Consider the following 7620-nt stretch of genomic DNA (forward strand, 5'->3'; position numbering starts at 1 on the left):
GGGGTACACCCTTGGTGACAGGCAGTGGCTGAGACAGCAGATATTCTGACATTATACACTGCACTCTTTGAGAGAGGTAGTTGGCAAACAAAGCCAAAGACCCTTCAGAGACACCAATACTCCTTAGCCGGCTCACATGAATGGAATGGTCTACCGTATCAAAAGCTTTGGCCAAGTCAATAAAAATAGCAGCACAAAATTGCTTAGAATCAAGGGAAATGGTGACATCATTGAGGACCTTTAAGGTTGCAGTGACACATCCATAACCTGAGCGGAAACCAGAGAGAATACCAGAGAGAATACCAGAGAGAATACTATAGACATCAAGAAGATTATTGACAAGTTTTTCCAACACTTTTGATCAACAGAGAAKACAGAAATAGGCCTATAACAGTTAGGATCAGCTTGTTCTTTCCCTTTAAATAAAGGACTTCAATGGTTTGATCCTCAAAGCCCATGTCTAACCCTTCTCTGTTGTTGACAGTGGTCGATGCCCCAACATCCCAGTGAACATTTCACTGGATTGGATTCACTGGTGTTGTTTTGCTTCTTAGCTTTGATGAAACCCTGTTTTAATGCCTTCCAACGAAACCTCATTTGTCCCTGTTATGCTGGTGAATGAGGACCCAAAAGCGACTTAATAGAAACAGAGTCTTTATTCCAGTCTTAAACAAACAATGATACTCCTGGATAATCTCATAGGTAAATCCAAAACAGGAAACTGAAATCCTCTCGTCAGTAGAGAGGAACGACTGGAGACGCGACCACAGACTGCAGGTCGCTTCAGGAAGGCACAGGCCGTAGCTGACATAGACACCTGCTCACACGCAGCATCTGAAGAAGGCAAAAACACGACAGGGCGGAACAAGGACACAGAACAGCAAACATCAAACAAGAATCCGACAAGGACAGAAGCGGAAAACAGAGGGAGAAATAGGGACTCTAATCAGAGGGCAAAATAGGGGACAGGTGTGAAAGAGTAAATGAGGTAGTTAGGAGAATGAGAAACAGCTGGGAGCAGGAACGGAACGATAGAGAGAGAGAGCGAGAGAGGGAGGGATAGAAAGAGGGAAAGAACCTAATAAGACCAGCAGAGGGAAGCACAGGGACAAGACATGATGATCAAAGACAAAACATGACAGTCCCACTGTCCCTGACGAAGCCGCCCTCTCTCATTTTAGCCGAGACTTTATTGAACATGTCGCAGTTCCGGTGTTTACGCCCGTCTAAAAACGTAAGAATGTCCATTTCCTTTATGATATTTAACATGAACAGAATTTAGTTTTCGCTCCAAAAGTGTTGACTTTTGCCACTGGCCACCATATCCAAAGAACATCAACGCACGCGATCACTTCGTGCTGGAGTGGCGCGTTTAGTGTTGACGAAACAATCACATTTGACACATGCGCAGATTAAAGACACTAGAAAAAATCCGATAAAGGTGTATACATGGTCTAACAATTTGAAAGATAGCTCAGAAAACCAGGGGTTTTAATCGGACTATGCTTACTTCGATTATGACCGTACGCCGATTTAAGATAAACAGAGTAAGGTGTTTACATGACTAATGCCATACTTGGCCTACTGCCATAGTCAGTTGAATATTCAATTATTAGTGTGCATATAAAAATACTCTTTGAGAGGTGAAAATTAAACCTGACTCAAATGTAACTGTTAGGCAACGCTGGTCCCAACTTTGCCGAACAACTGTTCCCTCAAAGTTTGACTAGCTAGTTAGGTCTTTGGCGTTGTTTGCTTATCAGGCCAAAAAATGTCATACATCAAATGGCTAGCTAGCTAATCCACGCTAGCTAGATAGCTAATCCACGCTAGCTAGATACAGTGAGCAACTACAGTGAAGTCTGGGACAATGTGCACCAGACACAGGTGTGAGCGCTTTATGAATAAACTGTCTTATTAACAGATAAACCTAAGAATAGCTCAACAAAAAATGTTTTAATTAAACAACTTGCCTTTTGGAAATTGACTTGGAAGCTCACCAAAACAGGTTAGTCTGTCACATAAATGTGTGCATGTGCATGCAGGCAATAATATATCAGTGCAACTGACAGCAACGTATTCTTTACCTCAAGGAAGTGGGGGCAGAAACAAGACAGTTTTTAAAAAGCAGTGCAAAGCCTACACTTTGGAAACTGTCTCACATCATAAATTGTATGGCAGAGAGAGATCATTAGGATGAAAAAAAGTGGCACCTAAGCATCCAACCTGGTCTCAGAGCTTTTTCTATTATTCTGTATGTAAATCCAAGAATCTGCATTTATACTGAACAAAAATATAAACGCAACAATTTCAACAATTTTACTGAGGTACAGTTCATATGGGAGGCCATAGACCCACCCACTGGAGAGCCAGGCCCAGCCAATAGGAATTTGTTTTTCATTTTACATTTACATTTGAGTCATTTAGCAGACACTCTTATCCAGAGTGACTTACAGTAGTGAGTGCATACATTTTAGTTTCCCCACAAAAGGGCTTTATTACACACAGCAATTTCATCAGCTGTCCAGGTGGGTCTCTGGCAACAGCTCTGGTGGACATTCCTGCAGTCAGCATGCTAATTGCATGCTCCCTCAAAACTTGAGACATCTGTGGCATTGTGTTGTGTGACAAAACTGTACATTTTAGAGTGGCCTTTTATTGTCCCCAGCACAAGGTGCACCTGTGTAATGAGCATGCTGTTTAATCAGCATCTTGATATGCCACACCTGTCAGGTGGATGGATTATCTTGGCAAATGAGAAATGCTCACTAAAAGTAATGGAAACAAATTTGTGCACAAAATGTAAGCAAAATAAACTTTTTGTGTGTATGGAACATTTCTGGGATCTTTTATTTCAGCTCATGAATCATGGGAGTAACACTTTACATGTTGCGTGTATATTTTTGTGCATTATAGTTGCAAAGTAGCTAAAAAGTAGTACYTAGGTGCAAAGTTGCTAATTAGCTAAAGTTGTCTGTGATGTGATTCGAACACGCAACCTTTGGGTTGATAAATATTCACGATATATGCCGACCCATCCACCCTTGACCAACCACTCTTAGGTAACCTTCTGTCTTAATAACCCTACCAAACATAACATATCATACTAATTAGAGTGTCACATATTTACGTTTTCTATGTTACGTCTCGTCTATGAGACTAGGCTGGAGCATCTGTAACGTAACATTGATAGTGACGGCTCTATGACCCTGTGGAGTGAGAGCTCTAGCTACCTCTCTTTCACACACTCGCAGTCTTTCCATACGCGCACACACACAGCGGGAGTGGAGTGGAGCGCACGCGCATGGGAGGGAATTCGTTCCCCTACGCTACTCCAGTCCATAGCCTCACCAGCCACGTTATTCCAGCAACCGATATCCGGAAATATAGTTCAAGGATTTTTTAAACAGTGGACAGTTTCTCTTGTAGTGACGGGCTTTCTCATATTTTGCCCTCTCTCCGTTTTTCTATGTAGGCTATCTCACGCTGTTTTCTGGAGTTATTTTGGGGGAATTATTTCCTGTTGGAATTCTGCATCGCAAGTTTTGTAGCCAGGGAGATGTGACACTTGACTGCGAAACGTATGCCATTATTACAGGGTTGTGGTACCTACATACTACATCCATCCACTCACAGACTACCCAGCGTTAAAATAACGGACCACAAATCCACAATAGCTAGCCTATTATTAAGTTATAGAAACTGTTTGGATCGATGTAAGACTGCAAGGCTGTCACACATCATAATTGGAAATGTATTCATAAAAATAAGAACGGGACATCAAACTTCTATCAGCCTGAATTTCATTCTTAACCTAAACTCCCGAAAGTGAGTCCAAAGAGGACTAGACGCTGCTTCAGCCGAAGCACGCGCTTTCTCCCTACCACCCTGTAGACTGACCTGGATGTACGTTTTGACGTGGGCTTTAACGGAGACCCCCAGGTGGCCGTCACAACCCCGGTGTCAGCCCAGTCCTCCACAGGACAGAGAGGGGTTAGGCGGCAGTCCTGAGGCTCGGTGGGCGGTATGATGACTGACTTTCAGGCCCCCTCCACAGGCTGAGTGACACTTTGATGCTGGACTTTTGTGGTTTTCAAATATGATGAAATGGCAGCCCCGGAAGAAGGTAATTTGGACTTGTACATAGGGCTTCTTTCTGGACGCTGAGGCTACAAGTTGCCTTGCAATGCACACTTAAAAATTGAATGATGGCATGGGGATTGTGTTGCTATTGTCTTTGTGTTCTGCCAGAAGTTGAGTGTCCATGGAGAGATATGTCAGATTCACATAGGCTACTAGCCAAGATCACACACACCCTCTCTCTCACACACCACACTCAGATAGGACCTGTGGGAAAATACCTATACTCTTTCCCATTGTGTACAGGTAACTGATAGGGCCTGTAATCTGCTGGAGTGGTAATATAACACACACACACACACACACACACACACACACACACACACACACACACACACACACACACACACACACACACACACACACACACACAGAGAGAGCGAGAGAGATAACCTATAAGGTACTTAATGCCTCTCTCTCTGGAGATATAGTACTGTGTGTAAGACCAGGTGTGTAATGTGATGGTGTAAACAGATTAATGACTGTTTATGCCCCATCTATGTGTCCTATATGTGTGTCTACCTGTACCTTGCATTGGTTTATTATTGTTAGTATTATTTCTTAACTTTTATTTAATTAGGCAAGTCAGTTAAGAACAAATTCTTATTTACAATGACGGCCAAACCCGGACGATGCTGGGCCAATTGTGCGCCAGCCTGTGGGACTCACAATCACGGTCGGTTACGATACAGCCTGGAATCAAACCAGGGCTTGTAGTGACGCCTCTAGTACTGAGATGCAATGCCTTAGACCGCTGCGCCACTCGGGAGCCCTATTAGTAGTGTTACTAACTAAAACACCCCACACGCCAGTACCAAGAAATAGAGTAGGGTTGATCAAGTGGTTATTGATCATTAGTTGAATCAGGTGTGTTAGTGCTGGGCTGAAACAAAAGCCTATACATCCTGTATCTCTCCAGGAGCAGGTTTATTGAGTACTGTAGATTCTCTCCCTTTTACTACTAATGTTTACCCTAGCTTCAGAAGACAGCTATTGTGTGTCTGTGTGTCTCTGTTTGTGTACATTCAGTYTTGCATTAAATTACGGGTGTAAGCAAGGCGGTACGGTCCGTTAAGGCGTCCCGACAAAATATATAGTGTATGTCGTACCGGTAAAACATGAGCCTATCACAAAACAAAAAAATCTCAAGAAAACTGTAGGCTATTACGCCACTTTTTATCATTACCGCATGTTAGAGGCATGAACAATTTGCGTATGGACTTGAAAACGGGTATAGCCTACGCTCTCAAATGCGATGTGGTTCGAGGAGAACACTGACATTTTGGCAAGGCAGAGATGAGTGGCCGACACCGAGACGCGCGCGGACAACAGTGGACGCATACATTCTGGCGCAATGACAATCGCCAAATGTCATTACGGTTTTTGGTATTTTGTGTAACAGATGTGTCTTTCCATTCACAACTGTTTGGATGCTGTAAATGTTGAGAGTGGATGGATGAACGTGTGTGGGTAGCCTAGTAAAGGAGCCCTTTGAAGTGATGGTTTGACAAGCAGAGGAAAACATCATGACTGGTTGTGTTTATGCCACTATAAAATGTAATACATTTTAAAAGACTAGGCCCACATAGATCCTATCTACTCTCACCCCTGCATTAAATATAAATAATGTGTGTTGGATGTTGACAGTCTCAGTTATGATAGTGTGTGTGTCACCTGAGCGTTTGTGCGTGACAGAGAGAGACCCCTCATGAATAGTTTCGGTAGTGTTTGATTAACAGATTTAGCTTTTGCAGTGGCTGGCGTGAGAGAAGTGAAATAAATAAAATCTCTCTTTCTCTCCCCCCTCCCTTTTCTTTCGCCCCCTCCAGGGGTTGGGACTGAGAGGCTTCTGTGTTTTCTTGCTCCCCTGTGACTAACAATGCTTGTGACTAACAATGCTTCTGGGATAATGTATTTACTTACAATACAGCTAAGCCTCTTATAACCATACTTTGACTTACCCCTCCCTCACCACCTCTCCCCGTTAACAAGGAGTGCTGTGTAAGTCCCTGTGTGTAATATTGCAACACAATAACTTTATCGGGCACAAACTTATGACAGAGTAATCCTTTAGCTACAGCAACTTGAAAATGTTCCAGATCTCATGCCAATGTTGCGAGGCGAGTGTGTTGCTGACTCTCTACTATCTACTSTAGAACCTAAAAGGGTTCTTCAGCTGTCCCCATAGGAGAACCCTTTGAAGAACCCTTTTTGGTTCCAGGTAGAAGAACCATTTGGGTTCCATGTAGAATCCTTTCCACAGAAGGTTCTACCTGGAACCCAAAAGGGTTCTACCTGGAACCAAAAAGGGTTCTCCTATGGGGACAGCCGAATAACCCTTTTTAAGAGTGTATGTGTGTATACAGAATGGCAGTCAATGTATAAAAATGTAATGCAGTCAATATATCAATGGGTGTGCCCTCCTTTCCCCTCTTTCTATCTCTCTCTCTCTCTTTCCCCTCTTTCTATCTCTCTCTCTCTCTTTCCCCTCTTTCTTTCTCTCTCTTTTCCCCTCTTTCTATCTCTCTCTCTCTCTTTCCCCTCTTTCTATCTTCTCTCTCTCTTTTTCCCCTCTTCTATCTCTCCTCTTTCCCCTCTTTCTATCTCTCTACTCTCTTTCCCCTCTTTCCTCTCTCTTCTTTCCCTCTTTCTCTCTCTCTCTTTCCCCTCTTTCTATCTCTCTCTCTCTTTCCCCTCTCCTTTCTATCTATCTCTTTCCCTCTTTCTATCTCTCTCTTTCCCCTCTTTTCTATCTGTCTTCTTCCCCTATTTCTATCTCTCTCTCTTTCCCTCTATCTCTCTCTTTCCCCTCTTTATATCTCTCTCTCGCCCCTCCACTATTTCATTTAATGCCAATCAACCATGTAGATTCTTAAAGGAGATACTGTCAGGAAGTGAGATCTGTCTGTTATGTAACGTAATCTATCCATGAGATGATATTTCATCTTTCTTTTTCTCTCTTGCTGTCTTTCCTCTCCGCCTCACTGCTACTCCTCCCCTCTGCCTTTCATGTCAACCGAGCATAGATACAAAGTTGTGATGTACCATTGGTCACCCCAGCTATGACAGAAAGTGTGTGTGCATGTGAGAAGTGGGCCAGTGTCAGCAAGTAGCAGTCAGATGAGCAGTGTGGAGCATTGAGAAGATGGAGAGGTTGTTTTTCATCGTACCTGTTCAAAACCTTAGAGTTGCTGCTGGGAAAATACTCCACTCTACCAAGTGTGTGTGGGTTTGTGAGAGAGAGAAAGATTTGACATTGGGTTGCTATAGACACACACACACAAACACAAAATGTGTGACTCTATTAGCTCCCAGCACGTGGTCAGACACCATTTGGCATGACATGATGTTAAATAATTCAGAGAAACATGCTAGTGACACACACACACACCACACACACACACACACACAGACACACAACCACACACACACTGCATAAGTACAGGGTAACATGCATCTGTATTAGACTGGTTGTGGATA

The sequence above is a fragment of the Salvelinus sp. IW2-2015 genome, linkage group LG4q.1:29 (genome assembly GCF_002910315.2).
Source record: "Salvelinus sp. IW2-2015 linkage group LG4q.1:29, ASM291031v2, whole genome shotgun sequence".
Classification (NCBI taxonomy): Eukaryota; Metazoa; Chordata; class Actinopteri; order Salmoniformes; family Salmonidae; genus Salvelinus; species Salvelinus sp. IW2-2015.